This window comes from Sarcophilus harrisii, chromosome 4 (assembly GCF_902635505.1).
Source record: "Sarcophilus harrisii chromosome 4, mSarHar1.11, whole genome shotgun sequence".
Lineage (NCBI taxonomy): Eukaryota > Metazoa > Chordata > Mammalia > Dasyuromorphia > Dasyuridae > Sarcophilus > Sarcophilus harrisii.
The window spans coordinates 300,267,943-300,293,314 of NC_045429.1; the positions used below are offsets into that span (position 1 = coordinate 300,267,943).

At 35.6% G+C, this 25,372-nt stretch overlaps 1 protein-coding gene across 4 annotated transcripts in view; it reads left to right on the forward strand.

Annotated features, from left to right (window-relative positions):
• Positions 1–25,372, forward strand: part of SEPTIN9 (septin 9) — a 277,162-nt gene that overhangs the window by 181,625 nt on the left and 70,165 nt on the right. Inside the window, exon 1 of one of the 4 annotated variants that reach the window (XM_012548652.3) lies at positions 15,579–15,725. The exons of the other annotated variants lie outside the window; for them this stretch is intronic. The gene's annotated coding sequence lies outside the window, so the exon portion shown is untranslated. Of the gene's footprint in view, positions 1–15,578; positions 15,726–25,372 lie in introns of those variants that run through there. 4 annotated transcript variants of the gene reach the window in all.

Consider the following 25,372-nt stretch of genomic DNA (forward strand, 5'->3'; position numbering starts at 1 on the left):
TACCTCTCATAATAATTTTACAGTGGCTAGCACATTTTGGAATTTAGCCAAGAGGGAATATGAAAATGATAGTCCTTCAACAATGATGAAGTAATAACCCTGACTAGGTATATCTGTCTTAGTAATGTTGCTGAATAGTGAGGATGGGTGACAGTTTCTGCATCAGGGGTTGAAATCAAACTATGCTGAGAAAAGGAGGTTTCAAGTCTCGACTAAAATCCTAGCACAAAACCTAAGGGGTTCTTGAGGACTTAAGCAAAAGGACTTCTAGTAGACATGAGCTAGTTCTTTTACTAGAATATTGTGAGCATAAACCCACTTCCCTTTGGATGTCACATAGATTTGGTGATGGATGAGGGAGGGAGCATTTTTTAAAATCAACTTTTCTTACTCTTTTCACTTTAGTAAAATATTTCTACAAGCTAATTAAATCTGGCTGACTACTATCAACTGATAGAACATAGTACATTGGCTAGAATTTATGATTTCTAGTATTGAAAGATACCCTTTAATCCCTCAAGAGATTATATAGTCTCTTTCCTCTTTGCCACTCAAAGGGGGGTTGAAAAGTAGCTCTGGAGCCTTCCTCTTCCTTATTAGACTGTGAGTTCTTTAAAGGCAGCAGATATGTTGCTGCTCTTCTTTGTAAGCCCAGTGCTTAGCAGAGTGTCTGGTACGTTGTAAATGATGGATAAATCACCATTTCATTTTAAAGATGAGTCCCAGAGAAGTGACTTGTGACTCCAAGGGTCACACAAATAGGTAATGGCAGAATCAACCCTAGAACTATATCTCCAGACTGCTAGTCCAAGGCTCAGTAGGGGAAGGTGAAATTCTTAATATTTGACCTGGAATATTTTATCTCCCTTAAATGTTTACTCAGTTTTGCCTAACCTCATTCTTTACTTCAGCTGGTAAACTCATAACTTACATGTTTTATGGAAGTGAACTGATTCATCTCTTTCTGCCTGAACTACCAAATACTGGTCCCATGCAGATATAAGGAAGTTGAGCTCCAAATACGAAGTAGTGTGCACAGTTCTTTTCCCAGGGGGTCCAGCTGTGCAGATGTGGAAATGAGTAATTTCTTAGTCTTCACATGCATATTTGCAAACTTACAAAGCCAATTTCTGCTATTGCCCGGTTTAAAGGACTTTTTTGATTGTTCAATCAGTTATCATAGTAAACTGTTTAAATAATTTACTTCAACAACAAAAAAAATTTTAAAGAAAATTTTGGCAGGTTAGTCCAATTCATTCTATGCTTTAAAAATCCACGAAATGATGATAAATGGTAATGAAATTCTGTAATCGTATATTCTCTTTTATTTTTTAAATATCAATTTTCTTTTCTATTTTGATTTTAATAATCAACAAATAAACCTGTCAGCATAAAAAGAACAAAAATAAGCTTACAAACAAAACCACAATATTCTGCTAAATAGTTTATTTTTAAAGTATATATTGAACTTAACAAAATTGCCCTGCTGTGTCCCCTCCTGATTTTTGCTAAATTTGACTTCCTCCTTTTCCTTCCTGTACTCTTTCCTCCCTCTCCCCTCCCCTCCCCTCCCCTCTCCCTGTCTTCTTTCTAAACTTGCCCTACCTTGTAACAAATAAATTTGATCAAGCAAAACAATTCACCATACTGGCCATATCTGAACATGTTTCTTATCTCATTTTGTATCTTTACTTCAGAGGTTACTAAGCTTTTTTTTTTCTTTTTTTTTTTTTTTAATGGAAACAGCTATCATCAATGAAAAAATAGTTTGACTAGACATTTCCAATATTCATATAGTTATTTATAAATAATAGCCATGTATATATTTAAAATTCACCTTAATTCATTAATGACATATAGCTGAAAAAGATACCTCACAAAGATGTATACCAACAAATGGAAGAAGTGAACCATTGCCTATGCTTACTGAATCATGATATTCATTTTTCAGCCTCATCTAACAATTATAAAGGTTTTTGTTGGCTAGTAAATTTCTACCTTGTCTAATGTCAATAGTTTTTTTTTTTTTTTTCCAAACTAATCTGAAGGTGTTGTGTTATTCCATCAGTAATCATTTATTAAGTGTTTACTATGTGCCAGACACTGTGGTAAAATCCTGGAGATATAAAGATAAAATATTTCTAATCAGTGGTATTAAAAACTTTTCCTGAATCTTTTCATTTGGAAGATCTTTAAATAGGTTAGAAATTTTTTTTTAGGTTTTAAAAAGCGTGCAGAAATGAGTTTTCAAAGGAATTGTTTTCTGCAACATAATCACATGATGATGAAAACATTTTCAAACATCTGTTTGCAAAATGTTTTCTCCATAATGTGAGTTTTTTACAGAAAGCAGTTACTGTCTCATTCATTGTTAAAATGTCACCTTTATCTGACATCCAAAATATATAAGGAACTAACAAATATAAAACTCCAAAAGTGAGTAGATCCAGAGACTAAAGGATATGAACAAATTTTTCTGAAAAGAACTGCTGACTATTAACAATCACAGGAAAGATTGTACCAAATAACTAATTATAGAAAAACGGCACATTTGGCAAGTTAGAGGGGAAAAAAAGATAAATGGTAGGGATGGTAAGTGTTGGAGAGATGGAAAAACAGGCACACTAACATTTGATGAAATTGTGAATTGTTCCAGCCTTTCTGGAAAGTAATTTGGCATTATACAAAATAGTAACTAAAAAGCCCATACCTTTTGATCCAGAATTTCCCCTGCTAGGCATAATCTCTAAGTAGGCCAAAGAAAGAATGAAGGACCCAACATAGACTAAAATGTTTATAGCAGTCCAGTTTGTAGTAACTAAGAACTGAAAATAATGTTGCTTATTGAGTAGGGAAAAGATAGATTGTGATTTTATGAATATGGTGGAATATAATTGTACTGTAAGAAACTGAATGTGAAAAATACACAGAGTGATAGGAAAACTTATATTGGGGCAGCTAGATGGCATAATGGAAAGAGCACTGGCCCTGGAGTCAAGAGAACTTATTAGCTAGGTGATCCTGGGCAAGTCGTTTAACCCCAATTGCCTCACACAAAAAAAGGAAAATTTATATTAACTGATGCAAAGTGAAGTACGCAAATATAGGAAATACACAGAGTGGTTATAGACATGCAAATAGAAAGATAAATAACAATAATAAATATGAAACTATATGCTCTTTAACCAAACAGTCTAGAGGAGATTTGGGACTCTATCTCCCCTTGCAATGTTGGATAAGTATGTATATGGAACACTTTATATACGATCAAACTTGATTGATTTGTTGGTTAGTTTTACTCAGCTATGTTTTTGGGCCTTTTAAAATCTTTTATTATAAGAGATATATTGTGGCATATTGTGAAGCGAATGTTGTTATTTTAGTCATTTTTCACTTATGTCCAACTCTTTGTAACTCTGTTCCTTCTTCAACTCATTTGATAGATGAGGAAACTGAGGCAGACAAGATTAAATGACTTGCCCAGAGTCACACAGCTAGTTAAGTGTCTGAGGCCAAACTTGAACTCAGGTTTTCCTGACTTTCCTGACAATTGTGAAATGAAGATGAGACATAAAATTCCTTTTGAAGGTAGGAATTATATCCTTAGTTTTTGACACATAATAGGGACTTAATAAATATTTATACAGGAAAAAAATGAAGGTGATTTAAAACAAAATACATCAATAATCTTTAAAAATATTTACATTGAAGAGTTATCATATGTATATGATTTGAAAATAACATTAAGTTGTACTAATGACATCCATTTATCATCACAGGAGAGATCAACAAATTTGGGACGCTTGTTTTTTGTAAGAGGAAAATATATAACATCTTTATTAAGTTGGCATCTCTCTTAATTAAGCACTTTTCAGAGAGATAACCACCAAACTTTTGTATGGGAAAAAATGTTGGCATATGTATTTAGGAAAAAAGATTTTAGAGAATTTTTGTTTATTTTGGTAATATTTGTCAGATAAAAACTTCATGGTGAAAAAGTTGCATTCCCTGATATTTGGGTCTGGAAGTCAGTAATGATTTTTTGCAGTATATTGAATATCTTTTAATACATATTTTTTCAAATAAATATCTTAAGCTTTCTTTGACTTGTTTCAACCTTTCTGTGACTTGTTTCATAAATTTAAGAATTTAGCTAAATTGAAACCAAACAAATGAATCTCTGAAATACACAAATGGATCTGTGGTTTCAGCTATTTGGAAGTTTCCCCCACTACTTAATCAACAAGTATTTATTAAATGTCTGCTTTGGACAAAACACTGTGCCAGGCACTTGGGAAATATAAAAATAAACTGTACCCTCAAGGAGCTTATGCTCTGTCAGGGTAAATATATACATAAATAAAAAGATACAGAATATGGAAATAATGTAGGGACTTCACAGTAATTTCATTAGTATAGCGATCCTCTTAGATGAAAAAACATTCTGCCAGTGCAGGCCAGCTCGTCCTTAGCAACTTATAACCTTTCCTAAAGCAGTGAAAAGTTAAGTTAAGAGGTTTATATATATACATATATGTATACATATGTATATGTATATGTGTATATATGTATAAGAAATATACACAGTCTGTGTATTTCAACTGTAAGACTTGAATTCAAGTCTTTCAGCTCCAAAGCTAGCTCCATACACACTAGGCCTCTTACAGAACATAGAAATACCAAATGAATAAAAGGTAATTGTGTGTACTGTGAGCTTAGGAAATCAGAAAAGACTTCATACACAAGATTGAATCTGAGATGAGTGTCAAAGGAAACCAGGAATTCTTCACAGAGATGAAAAAGAGAGTATGTTACAGATATGGCACAGAGCTATTGCAAAATCCAGGAAGCAGGAGATTGACTATTTTATACAATGAATAGTAAGAAAGGTGGTTTAACTAACCTATAGAGTGCAGAAGAGAGAGTAATATATAAGAAGTCTGGAAAACAGGTTGCCAAGATATTGTGAATGGTGTTAAATGCCAAAGAGGAATTTATATTTAATTCTAAAATCATTAGGGAATTACTAGACTTCAGTTAAGGGGAGTGATATAATCCAAATTTTATGTAAGGAAATTTCCTGTGGAAGTAGTAGGCAGAAAGGATAGGATAAAGGAGAGAGTAAAGTCTATTTCTTTTGCGATAATCTAAATGAGAGGAGCTAAGGGTCTGAACTTAAGAGATGACTGTGTAAGTAGAGTGAAGGAGATAGATATAAGAAATGTGGAAATAAAATTTAGCAACTGATTGGAGATTCAGATTAAGTGAAAAGTAAAAAACTCAAGGATGACATTAAATTTGTAAAGATTAGGGAGCAAAAGTATGGTGTTGCCCTAAGTAATAACACAGAAGAGAATTGGGTTTGGTTAGAAAATTAATGATTTCTGTTTTTGGACATGTTGAGTTTGAGATGCCAGTCTATCATCTCCATCGAGATAATAATTGAACCCATGGGAGTTGATGAGTTCATCAAGTGAGAAAATATTGACAGATAACAATAATAATAACTACTATTTAGATAACATCTTTGCTAAGTGCTTTAGCAATACTATTTTATTTATTCTCACAGCAAATAGATGCTATTTTTTTTTTACAGTTGAAGAAATTGAGGCAAATACAGGTTTATGATTTGCCTAATATTAATTACATAGTGAGTAAGAGTTTGAAGCTGGATTTAAACTCAGTTTTTTTTCTGACAGCAGGCCTTTCTAAGGAAAGAGGAGGGTCCAGAACAGAACACTGGGTATAGGCTTGTGTAACAGGAAATAGCTTTTGCCATCTGTGTGGAGGATAGATTGGAGAAAAAAAGAAAGCTGAGACAAGGAGAAACTAATAGAGGCTACTGCAATAGTCTTCACAGAATATAATAGTAAGTTGTTTCTTTCTATAGCATATTAAAATCTTCTTTCTTGTGTTGGCCTTAGATTATTTATTACAGCCTCTTCCCCTTCTCTCCCAAACTTTCTTTGCCACCAAGTCATTTCAAGGGCTTTTCTATTTCTCAGTTAACTCAAACCTTCTTTTCTACACTCTTCCATACTTCCTCTGCCCTCTGATGTTCCTAGCTCCTATTTCTTTCAAAAATTTATTTTTAACATTCATTAAAAATTTTTTTGAGTTCCAAAGTCTCTTCCTCCTTCCCCACCCCTCTGCCACCCAATGAGAAGGCAAACAATATGATATCAATTATACATGTGAAGTCATGCAAAAATATTTTCATATTAGCCATGTTGCAAAAAAAAGACTAAACCACACAATAAAAAAAGCTAGAAGCAAAGAAAAAAAAAAGTTTACTCTGTAAACTGTATCTGGAGATAAATAGCATTTTTCATAATGGCTCCTTTGGAATTGTATTGTCATTGTATTGAGCAGAATAGCTAAGCCTTCCACAGCTGATCATTGTCATAATATTGCTGTTACTATGCACATGTTCTCCTGGTTCTGTTCATTTCATTTTGCATCAGTTTACATAAGTTTCCAGGTTTTTCTGAAATCATCCTTCTTCTCATTTCTTTTGTTTTTAGTGGCAAATTTTTTTAATGTTTCAATCAAATACAAATATATAGAAATTAATATCTGCTTAGGTGTTACTGTTCTGGAACAAACAAAATAGCATCACTTCCCCTTGGATTGTCTGTAAATGTAGTGTTTATTGAGCATAAGTTTTTATGTAAGTTAACATTAAAGCATACCTAAAAAATCTTACATTGGATAGCAGATTTTTCAGTTGGTTTGGACATTTTGTATCAAGAAATTTATCAAAATTGCAAATGTGTTTATGTGATATCTTGATCTTTCCATATATCTTTCTATAAACATTATACATTTGGCAAGAAATCATACAGCATAAACCACAAGTTATTCAGAAAGCACTGATGAACAAGAACTATATTTTGACTTGGAAATAATCATTTAATAGGGAAGAAAATCTTGATAATTGTATCACTGGTAGTATAAGATATTTATTCTTAAAATTTTTGGCAACTTTTAATACCAGTTATAAAAAGTGAAATAATTTATATCAAATTATTTTACTAGAAACAAACTTGTTAGTATTAATATTGTACTTGTTTACTTCTGTTCAATGAATATTTTGGTATTAATAAATCCCAGTGAATCATTACATAAAAATAACTTGTATGGAGGAAGAAGCAGGGTTCTACTTTTATAGCTATTACTTTTTGAGGTAACTATTAGTACTTATAAAAAGATATTCTTTTAGTTAGATCAAAGATATAGATATAATCACCAAATTTTAACTCTGGTGTTTGGTTTATTGGGAGTTGGAAAACAGTATTAATTATATGCTACTGCTAGAACGTAGTACTATGTACTAATGGAGTATCACTTCAGAAGCACTATTGACTTTAGTAGTATAAATTGCTTATACATAGATCATCTTGATGTATTTTAGAATTGGAATTTCAGATTTTAAATTTAAATTGTCAGGCTTTTTCTATATATAATCTATTTTTCCTTCGTTATAAGTTTCTTGTCTTCCCTCCTAAAAATAATGGCATAATTAAGTAGTATATTACAACAAGACATAATATATGTCATTTCTTATGGCACAGGAGTACTCATTACAATCATATACTGCAACTTGTTGACCATTTCCCATTTGATAGGAATTTCCAATTCCTTGCTGCCACAAAAAATGCTGTTATGAATATTTTTATACAAATAGATCCTTTTTCTTTTTCTTTGATCTCTTTGAGATACAAACCTACTAGTAGTATTGCTGGGTCAAAGTGTATGCACAATTTTTTAACTCTTTGTTCATAGTTTCAAAATATTCTCCAAAATGGTTGGAGAGTTAGTTCCCCTGGACTCCTGTTCCTAAAAACCATTTCATCTTGTGTAAATTCCTGCTTCTTTGCCTCAGAAGACGTTGTGTAGTAGACTGCAAAGAAGACTGAAGCAGATTGTGAACAAGGAAACCCTATGAGACTATCATTACCATTGATTTGTTAGCATACCTTAAGACATTTTCTCTAAATGAATTACACACTCAGCTACTGAATGAACTAGCAATTATGATTATTGTCACTATCAGTATTATTTGAAAGATCTTGGAAAATGTTATTTGTTCTGTTTTCAAAAGGAGGATTTTTTCTATTGATTGTTTTATAAGCCTTCTATTGGCCTCCTTATTCACCTGTGGCTAGTTTTAATTTCCTATTACATGGCAGTTTTGTTATCAGATGGAATAAAAGTAAAGTGTATATCTTCCTGTGCAACAAGAGAACTGTTTGGTTCTGCACACATATATTGTATCTAGGATAAACTGTAACATATTTAACATGTATAAGACTGCTTGCCATCTAGGGAAGGGGGTGGAGGGAGGGAATGGAAAAGTCGGAACAGAAGTGAGTGCAAGCGATAATGTAAAAAATTACCCAGGCATATGTTCTATCAATAAAAGTTATTAAAAAAAATAAAGTGTATAACATTTGGGTTTCTTATTTATTCATATTTAGAAATACTTAGGTCTTTAAAATTGAAATCAGTTATGTAAATCAGTCAAGTGAGAAATAAGCAGTTCATTTTCTTGTTTTATTTACAGAGGCATTTTTTTAAAAATTGGAAACATCACAAATAATAGCTTATCAAGTTATCCATAGATCATGTTTTATTTATGTATCAGAGTATAAATTTGAAAGCCTTGCATTGATTTACAATAGCATTTAAATAAGTATTTACAAAGTTTTAAGGCAGGCTTTTTATTATAAATTTGCCTCATCATTATTATTAAGAAAAAAAAGTGACAATTTTCTCTTTTAGGTCTGATATCCTTTGAAGCCCTTTGACAGGAAAAAAAACCCAGCATGTTTCACAATAGTTTAAAAAATATCTTCAGATTATCATATAATTTTCCAAATACCCCCCCCTTTTTTTTAGTGGAATGTATTTATAAACTTGATTGCACTAATAACTTGAAAACCTGTTTGTAACATGTCATTTATATTTCTTTACATAAATACTTGACTATGAAGCATGTAATATATTCAAATTACACTCAAAATACAATACTCAAAAGGGTTCACCTTTTAAACTATTTCTTATAATACTGAATTTTGTCCTAGCATTGATTGAGCTTTGCCAATTCTGAGTTCAATGTAAGACTACTTCACTGAATTGTTTTTTAAAATTTCCAATGACATTGAAAATTAATTTTAGTATAGAATTGCCATGAATAAGTTTACAAAATAACAGATCTCTTTTTTTTGTTTAGTTTAGTTTAGTTAGAATTTTATTCTTTTTTTTAAAATTATAATAACTTTTTATTGACAGAACCCATGCCAAGGTAATTTTTTACAACATTATCCCTTGCACTCACTTCTGTTCCAATTTTTCCCCTCTCTCCCTCCACCCCTTCCCCTAGATGGCAAGCAGTCCTATATATGTTAAATATGTCGCAGTATATCCTAGATACAATATATGTGTGCAGAACTGAACAATTCTCTTGTTGCACAGGTAGAATTGGATTCAGAAAGTAGAAATAACCCAGGAAGAAAAACAAAAATGGAAACAGTTTACATTCATTTCCCAGTGAATAACAGATCTTTTAATGTCAGTTTCAGTTACATATTGCATATACGTAATCAAATGAATGTTTATTGCTTCATCCATTTTGAATGCAAAAAAGATTTTGATTTCTCAACTAATCATGAAAATTTTTGGACATGTGGACAGTTCTCTAAGTTGTTCCATGTGTAGCTGCATATGATTTGCCAAGAATCATTCTAAACATATCAGTTGCTTCATGTAGCACTAACATTTCTCCCATCACATGGGGCTTTTGACACTTAGCACTTATAAAAGTAACTCCATATAATGTAAATGATCTTTTAATGTCACGTGGCTTTTTTTTTTTTTAAGTCTGGTTTTGCTTATTAAAAACATCTAATTGGCTAGGCATATTGGTTTACTTTATAGTCTGGGCTACTGGGGATTCTGAAATTAGTAGATTACTTGCATTTGGGAGTTCTGAGCTGCAGTATGTCTAAAGTCTAAAGTTCTGTATATAGCATAAGTTCAGCATCAATATGGTAAGTTCAGTTATCACTTTTATGTACATAACTCCTTACACCAGTCCATATCACCAATTTTTTCTTGGATATTTCAGGTGAAATAAGGATTTCAAATTCAAAATGTTTAAAAGAGTGCTCATCATTTCCTCCCTCCCCCCTGCCTCATCCAACCCCTCTTCTTAGTCTCCTTTTTATATCTGATTTCTGAGTGTTCAAAAATTAACTCATTACTATTTCTTGCTATGTGCTCTTTGTCCTTCATTTCTAAAGAGGACTAATGACATCATGTTGATGTCTATTTAAATAGTAATGTCTTGACTTGTGCTTGGGATTTAAGTGAGGCAAAGTTGCATAAAGTCAGCCTTGCTTTCCCACAAAAATGCAGATAAGAGAGATATTGTCAGTGGGAAAAGATGGTTTAAAGTGTCAAATGTATCAGATAAGTCAAAAACGATGAGGATTCAGAAAGGTCTATCATATTTGTCCATTGAGCAATCTTAGTTGATTAAAAAACTCAGAAGCCCGATTACAAAGGGTTGAGGAATGGGTAGAGAGGAAGTACAGTTTTTAAGGATTTTGGCTGAGAAAGAAAGAGATACAAGGCACACAGTTTGAGGGGATGGCTAGTGATTGATTAATACAGGGAGATGAAAATTAAAAAGAGAAGCAATATTGGGTAGTAGTGGGTGACAAATGTATGTTACAGAGGGAGTTGGATTGGGTATGAGATTGCTCTTTTACCTGAGTAGCTGGTAGGAGCTGGATGGCGAGTGGTAATTCCTTCCTTCCTCAAGTTAGGGTTCACCCTGATTCTGAGGGGTATAGGTGCTGTAGTTTAGGCTTTGTGGCCAATCAGTGGCAACATTTCTACTAATTGGGAAATATTTAACAAAATCAATAAACATACAACAGAACATGGATAAGTCAATATGCTATTTACAGGGATGCAGAATTCCTAATGTTTGGCTGAGTGGCCTTTATTTCTTTTAAAGTTTGATATCATCTAAGGTATAATCCAAGTAGATATTAGAATTTTTAAAATGGAAATAAAAATTCAAGCCCACTTTAATAAAAATTGGCAACATAATGTAATTAAAAGGATATTCTAAGATGCATTATACTTAACAGAGGGAAGATATTATTACCATTCTGTCACTTATATCTCCACTTCAGTATCATCCTCACTTTTTCACATTTCATATACTGTCACTTGTCCAATCTCATCTGCATATCTGAAACCTGTTCCTTTTTTTTTTTTCATTCACAGTCACAACGCTGATTCAGACCCTCCTTACTTCTCTCCAAGTCTATTATAACTATTATAATTGGCCTTAAATCATTTTCATCTCAGTCATCAATGTGGTAGTTCTCTCTCACACACATACATACATCCCAATTTAATAAACCCAGTTAGCTGAGTTTTAGAATATCAAATATCTTCTTTTTGGCATTTAAAGCTCTTTACAACCTAGATCCTTTCCATTTTTCAGGGCTTTTTACATTTAATAATTTAGAAGACTTTTTTTGTTTTATTTTTTAAAAGTTTGGGGAAGGCAGGTGTATTTTGTAGATAGCAAGGAAGGAATTCCTAGATAGGGAAAGATTTGAAGATGAGAGACAAAGGGATGATAACTTTGGAGGCAAACTGCTAGAGGAGAAAAGTTAAAGTATTGACCTTAACAAGAAGAGACTGGAGTAAAGAAAATTAAGGATACTTCCAAGATGTTCTGAGACATAAAATTTGAGGAGTTTCTACTGATGGCATCAGTTTTCTGTAAAATTTTATGTCCCATTCCTCAGGTTAGAAATTGAGGGAGATTAGAGGAGAGAAGAGTTTTTGAATCGCCATTGTTGGAAGTGAGATAGAGAAAGGATTGTTTTGTCGTTGTGAGAACCTAGATGAGATTAGGTTACATAAAATTTAAAAGGACCATAATCTATTTGGGTAAGTGACTTCCTCCTAATCGCTAAGAAAAGTAAAGGAAGCAGATGGAGTAACCTTAGATTTAGATTTGGCAAGGTATGATAGGTGTCAGGATAAGGATTTAAGGGAAATAGTTTAATATGGAATGAGAACCACTGGGTCAAGACTTGTAAAAGGAAGTAAAATGATGACAGGCATAGGAATGATGGCTTGGAATGATACTTCAGAATATAAGGACTAGACATCTTGGTGAGGGCAAAAAATAGGTTTAGAGCAATGAGCCTTAAGGCCTTGTCTTTCTCTCTGCATATTTTCTCTTGTTGACCATATCAGTTCCTCTGGATTTTATTATAATTTCTTTGTATATGGATTCACATCTATACATTTACTCTCTCCTGAATTCAGTCCTACATCACAAACTTGTTATTTTTCATTTCATACTTCATATATAATAGGTATCTCAAATGTCCAGAACAACTCATTTCTCCCAAAACCTTCCCATGTATCTTACTTCCCTAATTCTGTCTAAAATATTATTTTCCAGTCTCCTAATTTGATAACCTATATAACAATAAAAGAAACCAAAGATACATAACCTATAGCAGACGTGAGGATATGATAGCTATTGCTAAGTGTTTGAAGACCTATTATGATTAGGCTTGTTCTGCTGGTCCTTGAGAGCAGAACTAGAAACTGCCTAGAAGTAGGTTTCATTTGGATGTGATGGATATTACATTAAATGTTACACCTAAAGCCAAGAATATAACTGCATATAAACTGTAACATGGGATATTAGGCCAAATCTATTAATGTCTTCTTTAATCTGTCTTCCTTAAACCTACAAAAAGGCAGTGTGTCACTATATTAATTATCCAGTGAGGGAGTATATCTATGTTGTCCACTAGGTGGTGCTCTGTACAAGTCACTGGTCCAAGGTTCTCATTACTTTTTAGTATGATTGGGAGGGAGTTTTCCACAGTGTCTGAGTGTGACTCTGAAAGGCATTGTGGAGAAATTGAAAATGAACACTGGTTGTGTTCTGAATTTCTCTAAATTACTGTTCTCAACCTGGGGTCTAGGAACTTTTTTTTTTTTTTTTTAATATTTTGTAACCATATTTCCATATACATTTCCTTTGTAATCCTAAATATTTTATGCATTCTTAGAAGTGATTCATAGTTTTCATTAGACTTCTGAAGGGATTTATGACATAAAAGGCTAAAAAAAAAACTCTACTGTTGGGTATGATGTGAAATATTGCTCACAAATTTTAAAAAATAGAAAAATCTATCACTGTATCACCCAAAATTCATATGCCTCCCCTTTTTTAAATGGCTACCCTCCCTGCCACTTCACTGGAGTTAAGCAATAACATATTTTAGCAACATAGTTGCTAAACATAGCAAAAATGAAAGAAAAAAATGGTGACACTGTAATGTAGAGCCCTCTGCACCAATAAGATCAAGTTTTTTCTTGAATCCCTAGGAGGCACTTCTCCTCACCATGTGAGATTGCATTCCTTGAAGTTGTCTTTTTCCTTTGGTAACTTTCTCTGCTCCCCGTGGGATACATTATGTCTTCTGACTCTAATATCTCCAGTTGGTCAGTGGGGGAGGGGGAAAAGGGAGGAGACAGAGTCCTCTTCTCCCCACTTCTCCATCTAACCCTCAATAGTTCTTTACGAGGGCATAGTTCTTCTCCAGTCTGGCTACGAATCTAGAAACTAATATGCTCTACTGCTAGATTGGCTTGCTGTTTTAGACATACTGCCAAGGATGGCAGCTGATTTTTTTTTAAGTCATCAACATAGAAATTTCCCATGTGATGTAATTATCCTTTATCCAATGGCCAAAGCCAGCCCTATAATACTCTTAATTTGACTTATTCACATTTTGCAGTGGACTTGTAGGAAAATTCCTTAACAGCTATGTTATGCTTTGTGATTACATTAGTAATCTGATTTATTCATTCTCTGTCTATCAGTTGTCGTGGGATGGAAAATTTCTTCCTTAGATTAATTACATTCTGTAGTTTCCCTCTGTCAATGACTAGCATTTATTAGGTGACTTGTTGAATGGTTTCATTTTAGACTCTTCATGACCCGATTTGGGGTTTCTTGGCAAGGGTACTGGAGTGGTTTGCCATTTCCTTCTCCAGCTCATTTTACAGATGAGGAATTGAGGCAAACAGAGTTAAGTGACTTGTTTAGGGTTATATAGCTAAGAAGTGTTTCTGGCTGGATTTGAACTTAGGTCATCCTGTCTCCAGGGTCCTCACTCTATCCACTCCACCACCTAGTTGCCTTATTAGGTGACTGCTGTGTGCCATATGCCATTCTGGAGATACAAAATAAGGCAGCCTTCCCCCCCCCCAAAAAAAAAAAAACCCAACTACCACCACATTAGTTTGATGGAGGAGACGACGCTATATATATATAAAAAAAACACTGAGTTCAAGCAGAATATTTACAAAGTGAATAATTAACAAAGTGATAATTAACAGAAGGAAGACACTAACATAAAGAAGTGTAGAAAAATGAGATTTTAGCTGAGATTCAAATGAAGCCAGGGAAACTAGGAGACAGATGAGGAGGGAGAGAATTCCAGGCATGGGGAGCAACCAGGGACAGTTCTCAGAGTTAGGAAATGAAGTGTTTTGTGCAAAAAAGGCAGTGACACTGAATGGTAGAGTATGTAAGGGAAAGTAGGTATAAAGAATACTAGAAAGATAAGAGGGGGTAGGTTTTAAAGGTCTTCAAATGGCAATGAAGGGAACTAGGTTATAAAGGTCTTTGAATGCCAATGTGAGTGCATTAATTGAGGTGGGATGGTGGTGGTTTGAAATTTGTCCTTCCCCATATACATATAAGTCCTTCTGTGGGTCTCCTACTACCAAATTTGTCTTCCTTAGGACATTTCTCCCAGAGTTGCACTAGTGATACATTTGGAATTTTCCCTTCCCAGTTATAAAAAAGGTGAATGAATGTATGAAATTTATATGGAAAAATCCTTAGATGATAATACCTCACTTTAAAACCTAATTCTGCCACTTACTAACTTCTCTGTTTCCTCATCTGTAAAACGAAGTTGGTTTTAAAGATCTTATTTCATCCAGCTCTAAATCTAAATTTGGAAATCAGTTTAGAGATTATATAAATGTTTGAAGAATGTAGTGCTAGACTCTTTGACAGACAAGGAAACTGAGTCCCAGATTATCCAAGTTCTACCCACTCTTTCCATTTTATCTAGGCAAATTGATTAATACTGAGACACACCTCCTCCCACACAGAGAGAAAAGGGGGATCAGTAGCATTCCTTTATGGTCATATTACTTAGGTAACACCCTACCTCCCAGCCTGGTTCTCTAACCCTGCAGGGGACTTGGAAGTTTATTTGGCAAAGTGGGAGAAGGTTCACGTCTTTTCAGAGCTTTTTCCTGGTCTTGGCGGGGGGGGGGGGGGGGGAGAGAGAGAGAGAAAGAGAGAGAGAGGGAGAGAGGAAAAAAAAGCTACAAAGAAGCAGTTTCTTCCTTCTCCCTTTCAGGGATTCCTCCCTTCCAGCCAAGATTTTCTCCCCCTTGTAGCTGCCCATTGAATCTCCTCACTGCTTGCTTCCCTACCTCTCTTGGCTGCACTTGGGGAGTCTCCTTGTTCTGAGCGGCCACAAAGCCCCTTTGATCATCTACTAGGCTCGGAGCCATGTGACCCGGGAGTGGGTGGGACTAGTCTCTCTACATATCCAGTGGGATACAGAGTTACCGCTGCTTTGGTAAGTCTACACAATTCCTTTGTTCTTTTTAATAATTCCATTTGTTACCTTGTGGGTCTCCAGATTGTTAGGTTCTCATCTCTACCAGAAGCTACCGGGGGTGGTGAGGAGGGGGGCCGGAGACAGGTAGAAACCTGGAGTTTGGTGAGCTTCTTTGCAGGCGGAGGAGTTGCATTGAGCAGAAAGCAGGAAGCCTTGTGCCTTTCATTCTTGAAATGAGAAAGGTCAGAAGAGCCAGTTGCAAGACAGTTTAGCCTACTTTGGGAACTGTGCCTGCTGCAGGCTGAGTCATTGGGAGATGGGGGAATTTGCTTTCAATTCTAGGACCAGATTTTCTGTAGCAGAAGAAAAGAAAAGGTCTTTGTATGATTATAGTTATCTCTTTGTAAATATTTGGTCAAGTGAACTCAGTCTAGTTTCTCCTGTTGGTGTTTTTCTTCTTGCAGAATATTTCAATTTGGAAGTGACTTTTCTAGCTTTCTGTCATTTGGGAAAGCAAGAAAAAAATTTCCCAAGAGTAATTAGCAGTTGATCCTTTACCTTGCTTTTAGAACAAGAGGAGGTTCATCTGGGGAATTTCCAGTTTTTGAGGGAGAGGGGCTGTTTTATTTAAATTTGACTTTTAAACTACCCCTTAAGCAAAGGGATCCTTACATCTTTGTTCTCTTTTCTTTTGAAAATTTGTGAAGAATTTTTGTTGATTGTATTTTCTATTCGGGGAGTAAAGGGAGATTGGCTTTTTTCTGTTTTCTTTTCTAGAAAGTTGGGGGACAAAATGTTTGCCTTTCCAGAATGACTCCCCTCACTTTGAGGATGTAATTTGAGGGGGGCACTTTGCCACATGGAGTTATTTAGAAGAGTATAGATCCTTATGAGTAGAGAGTACCATCTGCTCTTGAAATCTAAGCCCAAATGTCCTGGGGTGTTTCATTTTTACAGCATCCTGTTACTTCCACTTTTTCTATTCCAGCCTCTGTCTGACATAAAATTGCCTTGGGATTGTGGCAGGAGGTTTAAGAGTGACATCTCCATGCTCTCTTGTTTGAAATTTCTTCCTTTTGGAAGAAAAACAGGAGTTTGCCATTGATGGTTCTCTTTGTTTCTTGAAAATTCACATGTTTTCGCCAATTCTTATACCTTCTATCTGTTCTTAAGAAGGCATTAGGTGGGATTATTTAGAATTGATTTTGGTCTTAAATGGGAAAATCTGAGAGAAAATTGGGAGAAGGTAGTGAAAGAACATGCAAAGGAACAAACAGTTAACTCCTTTACTCCAAGCACAAATGCTGCTTGAACAGCCTTTGGAGAAAACTATGGGAAGGAACTGCAGAAGTAGATTGCTGTTCAATCTAAGAAGGAATTTCCTGACCACTGCTTAACTGAGGTATAGTAAAATGACTGTTCTTTGTTAGGGGAGATTTGAAGGAAGAGGTTAGAATAAGAGACCTCTGAAATCCTTCCGATTCTGAGACTTTAAAAAACTTACAAGGTTTTTATAAGGTTATTCCCAAGAAATGAGCCCCCATTGAGTTGCTCAAGGTCTTATAGTCAGTATAGGACAGTATATATAGCCAGTGCAAGAGGCTCTTACGTCTTCTAAACCCAAACTTACTATGTGAAGTTTGTTAAGGATTTAATGATGTCATTTCTCTTTGATAAGCTCCCCTATGTATCGTGGGGACTTATTTTTAAAGAAGATGAAGAGAGTTTAGTGTTTAACTCTAGGGATCTTCGGGAGTCCCTTTGAGTGGATTTTTTTTTTTTTTTTTTTTTTAAAGCTAGGTTTACTTTTTTCTTTCCTAGGACTTTGCCTAGGACTAACAAAGATACTGGATTATGTTGCATTATTATTATAAATTCTTTTGTTATACTTATCTGTGAACATATTGTTATCTCAGTAGAACATACATTTCTTCTAGGCAGAGCCTGTTTCATTTTTTTTGTTGTCTTTGTAAACCAGTACAGAGCACCAATACTTTGCACATAGATATCTCTTAATGATCCATTTGCTACTCAACATTTCTCTACTTAGCAAATTTTGTTCTGTGGTTACAGTGCCAGTGACTTGATGATACCCCTCCCATACCAGTTGGAGTGGATGGAGCACCAATACTTCTTGGGGTCGAGGGGGAGAGTTTGAATAGCAGCTGTGTTGACAAAAGCTTTGGGCATGAAATTATAGGGTTTGGGTTTGAGTTTTGATTTAGCTGCTGTTGTTCAGTCATTTCCATTGTATCTCACTCTAGGTTTTTTCTTTTGGGTTTTTTCTTAACAAAGATATTGGAGTGGCTTGCCATATCCTTTTCCAGCTCATTTTACAAATGAGGAAACTGAGGCAAATGAGGTTAAGTGCCTTGCCCAGGGTCATACAGCTAGTATCTGTCTGAAGCCAAATTTGAAATCAAGTCTTTTCTGATTCTCTTTACCTACTGTGCTGTCCTAGCTGCCCAATCACTTCACACTGCCTGAGTTAGCACTTTTTTTTTTTTTTTTTATCTTGAGCAAAAGTGATTTTCTTCCTCTATGAAATGAGAGTAGATTGCTAATGTGACTTTCAGCTCCCTCTAATAATTGTAGTAGTACGGGTGCCCATGAGCCTGAAGAGGTTAAGGATTGTCCTTCCTTCTAGAGAGAGAGAAAAGCATCATCATCACTATACCAGAAGAATATCGCACACACATACACCTCCCATTCATACACAGATTATGAACATATCTTTTTTAGCTTCTTGTTCTGACACATGACAGTTCAATAGGCTGTTTAGCTTCAGAGATCATTGCATTGCAGGTATGGAGATGCTCAAAGTTCTTTTGAGGAGGACAATTCTATTAAGGGATGTTGCTATTAATGTTCCATCTAAGCAGAATAATATAAAACTTTGCAACTTGAAATCAGAACATGCACTCTTCAGCTTCTTTTTTGTGTGATAGATTTGAAAGACTTTAAAATTGTTTAATTGGAGTCCCATTTTTCTTATTTCCACAGCAAATTTAGAGGAGGGCCCCATACTAGCATCTCATCAAGAATCTAAAGGGTCTCCTCCCATTTTCATTTGTACACAAGAAATGCACATTCATTTGCCTTTATCCTAAGAAGAAAGAACAATCTTTATTTTTAGGAGGGAGCAAATGATCTACTTCAAAATCAAATATTAAGTGCCATTTTTGGATGATCTGTTCTTTGAATTATTCACCTCCCCAGACCCTACCCATTGACCCTTCCTGTCTCTTTTAAAATGGTTAATTGGTAAGTAAACATACAATACTTTGCCCAGGGTCACAAAGCTAGTCCGAGTCTGAGGCCAAATATATATGGAATGGTTGAGGACAATTACTAATTCTCTCTGCTCTCCTCTACATATGTTCCATATAGCTGTCAAAATGATATTCTGAAGCACAGATCATCTCCCTTCCCAAAAAATTCTGTTGGCCTTTCTCATGCCTCTAGATTAAAACAAACAAAAAACCAGAAACTGTAGTTGAATATTTAAAACCCTTCAGAAATCTGGCTCTTGACTACCTTTCCAGGACTACCACTCCCTTTTCACATTGTATCCAGCCAGCCAGAGCTACTTGCTGTTCCTCACACGTGACCTTCTATCTTCTATGTTCTTGACTTTTCATGCAAATCCAGTTTCCATGTCTGATTGCTTGGTACTTTCTCCTCACATCTGCCTCTTAAAATCCCTAGCTTTTTTTTTTTTTTTTTTTAAGCTCAGTTTATGTATCACTTTTAGTATTTTGTCTGAGAAAAGGAGAGGATAAATCTGAGGAAGCATGTTAAGGGCTTCTGGAAAAGATTTGCATAAGGGAGACATGCGCATATTTATAAGCTTCTGGGAAAGAACTCTTGGAGATAAGAGAATGGGATCAAAGGCACATCTGGTAGGACTGAAACTGGTGTGGAGAGTGGCCTACATTATCAAAAAGGCTGGAATAAAGGAAGAGAAAATGGAAGATTATATCAAAGTTGGGAGATGAGAAGAAATGGATAAGAGAACTTATTGAAAGTGTCCTTGATTTTCCGCAGTAAAGAATAAGATGAGGTTCTCATTATTGGGGATGGGAGAGTGGGGAGATTTGGAACAGCTGCTGTTTTGGGGGATTGCCTTGCTTCCATTAAGGACCCAGTTAAGAGCAGATTACATACATTTATAGCAGGCACAGTCTATAAAGTTTCATGACTTCTCTAATAAGAAAGAAGGTGAATGGTAGAAATTTGACAAGTCCTGAGCGGTGAGAAAACAAAGGACACAGGATTCCAGGATAGAGGATTGTGTGGAGTGAGACATTAATTAACTGTAGGGTCATGATAGGGAAGGGAGGAAAGGGAAGTCTGCAGAACTAATGGGCTGAGAAGTTAATGCTATAGAGGCACCTAGAAGCACAGGCAACTGAAGAAATTGTCAAGGTATCAGAGAAACCCCAGGAAGTTTTATGGTATTGTTTTTATCACTGATTTTCTTTGAGTCCTTGACTACTTCTTTCTGGCTCATGTTCTCCAAATAGCCACATCTTTTGGAAACCAAGTGATAACTACATGAAAAGCCCTGTGTTAAGTGATGAGGTTACAAAGAAAGGCAAAAATGTGGTTACCTGCCCTGTAAGCACTCACATTCTAATAGTAGAGACAATATGCAAAAAATTAGACAGATAAGATTAGATATGTTCAGGGTAAAATGGAAAGTAATTCTCAAGTGAAGGAACTAGCAGTGAGACAAAGACCTTGAGACAAAGACCTCCTGTGGAAGAGATTTGACTTGAGTCAGAAAGCCAGGAGTCAAAGATGAAGAAAGGAAGCATTCTAGGAGGGATGGAGAGACAGTTGATGAAAAGACAGGGAGTTAAGAGATGGTGTTGTATATAAGGATCACCCAGAAGCTGAAGGGTTTTATATTTGATCATGGATATAATAAAAAGCCACTGGAGTTTATTGGGGGGAGAAGGGTGGTGGAGAGGAAGTTGACATGTTCAGAAATGCTTTGAAAAAAATTTTTCTGTCCTTCTACCAGAGAATGAATATAGGCAAAGGCCTACCAGAAAGCTATTGCAGATAGCCAGGAATAAGTAGATGGTGAAGAGAGTAGGGTAGGAAATAAAGTAATAATAGGGCATGGTACAGTAAAGGGTGGAGGATGACTGGGAGGTTGCAGGAAGGGTGATGTTACCCTCAACAATAACAGTTGAGAAGTAACAGAAGAAGTGTAGATTTTGGGGAAAGATACTAAATTCTGTCTTAGATGTGCTGACTTTGATATATGTTTATGTGATTTCCAGTTCCATTCAGTTTGAAACATTTCATGATTTGGTAGTAGAGACACTGGGCCTGATTATATAGATTTGGAAATCATCTGCATAAAGTTATTGAGATCACCCAGGGAGATTAGAAGAAAGGCCAAATTTTTGGAGGAGCGCCTGTAATTAGTAGATATCACCTAACAGAGTATTCTATGAAGGAGACTGAGGAGTGATCTGATAGGAGAACAGAAGAGACATTGTTCATTGAAAACTTGGAGTATATGGTAGAAGAACATCTGCTGCATACTAGGCACTGTACTTAATGTTTTACAGATATTATCTCATTTATTCCTCAAAACAACTTCATGAAATATTAACTGTTTTTATCCTTGTTTTGCAGTTGAGGAAACCGAGGCAAACAGGATAAATGATTTGCCCAGGGTCCCACAAATAATGTGTCTGAGGTTAGATTTGAACTAAGGTCTTCTTGATTTCAGTTCCAGAACTTTTTATCTAGCTGTCTCAGCTAGTAGGTATTCAATAGGGCAAAAGGTAAAAAGGTCAAAAAGGATAAGGATTAAGAAAAGACCATTAGATTTAGCAATTGGAGGATTATTAATTATTGATATTTTGGGAGAGAACAGTTTCAGTTGATTGAGCAGGGTCTGAGAGCAGATTTCAAACAGTTACAGAACTATTGAAAAGAGAGCAAAGAGAGGCAGCAAGTTTAGATGACTTTTTTAAAAATTTAGTCATGATGGGGGTGCAATTTATATAAGAAGAATGTTAAAAAGGATGGTTGGGTCAAATAAGGGTTGTTTAAGGATGGGACCCATATATGCAAAATTGGAAGAAACAGGAAGGCAGCTGGTTTATAGAGAAACATGATTAGTGGAGATCATTAGCGATAGACTGGGGACAATCCAGAGAAAATGGGATGGAGTAGGATCAAGGATTTGGATTTAGCCAGGAGATCCTCTTTACATGGGACAGGGGTAAAGAAGATGATGGGGAAATATGTTTGAGTAATGTGAGAAGAGGGATTTCTCATAGATAAGCCTCAATTTTTTTCTCAATGAAATATGAGTTGAAGCCTTCATTTGGAAGACTCAGTGGAAGATTTGGAAGACTTGGAAGACGCTATGGGAGTTGTGAGAAGAGATGAAAATGTTTAATAGCTATATTGTGGTGATATTTTTTCTCACAGAGAAAAAGAAGTCTACTCTAGTCTTATTGGAAGTTGGTTAATTCTTTTAGGTCAACATTTTTGCAAGGGAAACATCAATCAAATCTGAGTTTATTCACTGAATTATGCTATGCAAAACCCTCTTAATTTCTCCTTACCTTCTGATTAAGCAGAGCTGGCTATCTATTTACTCCACCCTTGTAAAAAGAATTTGCATTTGGGGCCTAAAGTTCATCTTCCTAATTCAACTCAGTGGTTGAAATAGAGAACAGTAACCACAGCTACTGCTGGCTGATAGAACCTAAGAGTGGGAGTTTTAACTGTTGTTGCCACATATATTAGTTTTGGGGAAGTGAAAATTTCTCCATATCTGTTTGGGCAGTATTTGTAGTTTTCTGTGTTGGGGCAACTTCCTTTCCTGGCTTTACTCTCACCCCTCCCCCATTCCAATCCCCATTCTAGGGCAGGTTCTGCAGAGGCCAGTACCATTTTGGATTCAGCTGCTGATGTAAATGCTTGAAAGGCTCCACAGTCCAGGGACAGATTCCCACAAACTTTGACCTTTGGGTGTTTCTTAATGGAATGTGCTGAGGCCACTAAGTCCAGAAAGAACCCAAGGTTCCCTAGCCCCAACCAGTTCCTTATCACCCAGGCATTGTTCCAGGTACTTTATAACCTTCTCAGAGACATTCACAACCACCAATGGAGATTAATTTTCCTTGGCTCTAAGCTCCCTCTTGTTTTTAAACTGGTGTTATTTTTTTAGTTGTGTTCAACTTTCTGACTCCATTTGGGATTTTCTTGGTGGATTACTGGAATAGTTTGCCATTTCTTACTCCAGTTCATTTTACAGATGAGGAAACTGAGGCAAAGTCAAACAGTGACTTGTCCAGGGTCATACAACTATTATGTGTCTGAGGCTGGATTTGAATTTAAATCTGACTCCACTCAAACTCCTGAGTCATCTAGCTGCCCTATTTTGAGTTACTCTGAGGCAATGCTATATAATAAGAGAAGAATTTGGACCACTCCTGACCTGCCAAAGGATCTGATCAGAAGATGGCATTTGTAATCTTTATAATGACATCTTGAGAACAAAGTTTATACAGTGTCCCCACACCTAATGTGGGTTAGACTGGTTAATTGGCATTTATGCTAAAAACACAGTGGTTAAATGAATAAATGAATTAAATGAATATCCCACTAATCAAACGGTTTGGGCTTTTGTGGGCTTATTTTAGGATGCTATTTTAGAAAGAATGCTGGATTTGGAATCAGAAAATCTGTGTTCAAATCCACATCAATTAATTTCTCCAAATGGGTATTTATTGAAAAGATAGAATAAAGAATAGAGCATTTCCTCCTATACATAATATGTGGGAGCACACTTTCCTCTATGCCCCATCCACAAAGCATTTGCTCCAACAAAGGTCATTTTTTTATGGTGCTATCTTAAATCCACAGTTGTTTAGAACCATGTAGGTCATTCAAGGCTTTGATCCTTAACAGCAAAGGCTGTCCACAAATTGAATCTCCTGTTACTGGAACTCTGGTAGCTTACTCTTCTGGCCATTTCAAAGCTTAAAAAGTTCCTTCCTTTGAAATAGGAAAGATTAATACAATAGAACAGTGGAAACCACAGCAAGTCCATGGGCTTAATTGTTGCATGTCACCCCAAGTGAAGAGGATGGGCCACTTGTGCTAGTTCTGTTTCTTTCCTGAAGGCTTACAGTAGGTCTTTTTTCCCCCTCTTTCCCACATAGCAAGGAGGGAAAAGAGAAAGAGATACAGAGACAGATACTGACTCATTTTGGGTGATTAATGCTTTTTGAATGCACCTCCAGTTCTAGCTCAATAACCAATCAAAAGTCCTGTATAATACACTTACGTGGAGAACTGGGCCCATCAAACACTTCCAGAAGTGGGCTTACCAAGCATTTATGCTCCCAGAACTGAGCCCTCTTTGGCCACTCCCCTTTCACACTAGTAAGGATATCCTGTTTGCCTGAAGCTTTTTGCTCAGCCCAAACCAGCTTGCCTTTATTTCTTTTCTTGCTTTTTTCAGGTCTGTACTTGTAGGCCAGTTTAAGGATGCTGAGTAACTGTTTGATGATCTTAGGCGTGGGTGAACTAGTTAATTGCTAGTGGCACTTTATAAATGCTTATAAAGGAAAAATCTTTGGTGTAGTTTGATTTTGGAGGGGGGGGTTCATTTGACAAGGTGGGTGAATGTCCCTGACTGATGATATCTTTCTTGGGATGTTTACAAATCAAAGAATTGACCATTTGTATTGCCTTCTTGCTGCAATGATAATACATTTCTTTGGATACTTATAAATCAAAGGATTGACTTTGTCTTCTTGTTGTAACAGGATCAGGGTCATTTTTTCTTTTGGGCAAATTAGCCAGTAACAGGAAAGAATGTTGGGCCATTCTGATAGGTTTTTAGGAAGATTTTGACTTTTATGGAGGGGCTACTTATTTGCAAGAGCTATTGTAAATAAGTTGTAAGAAAGCATTACTATTGAGATGCTGGTCAGCAGAATGTAAGAATTAGTTGGGCCGTGGCTCTCTTTATCCAAGGGAGAGTCACTGCTTTTTGTGATGTGTAGAAGTTAAGAGATAGGAGCAAAAGGAGATACCTTAGAGGACATGGATGAGAAGTAAGAATGGTGAAACATAAAAAAGGAGGACAAGAAAGCAGGACTACTACAAACACAGGAAATAGAAGTAACTCTAGCTGAGAGTACTACAATCTGGGGGATGATGATAGATAGAAAGTCTCTTATAAATCACTAGTTGTAAAAATATTAATTAGTTGTTATCTCTCCCAGTGGTTTTGCTTTCTGTATAAATAAAGTTGATCCTTCTTCCCAAGGCCAATTGATAGGAGCAAAGGATTGACCCCAAACAAAACAACCTCCTTTTTACTCCTTTCTTTATCATAACATTTTTATCCATAATTTGAGAGGTAATTGGCTCGAATAATAGGATCTCCACTGTGGCTTTAGGACTTTTTGTTTTGGTTTGAAATTTATTCTTCTATACAGAAGCGACATGGTATAGTAGAGTAAATAGTGAGCTACAATCAGGAAGATCTAGTTCAAATTCTGATCCAGACTTATCTTGGCTGCTTGAACTTGGTTGAGTCTTTTTGTAAAATAATTAGTTACAGATCTGCTTTTGTAGAGAAAATTGGTTCATCTTCTAGTTCCCTACCTCAG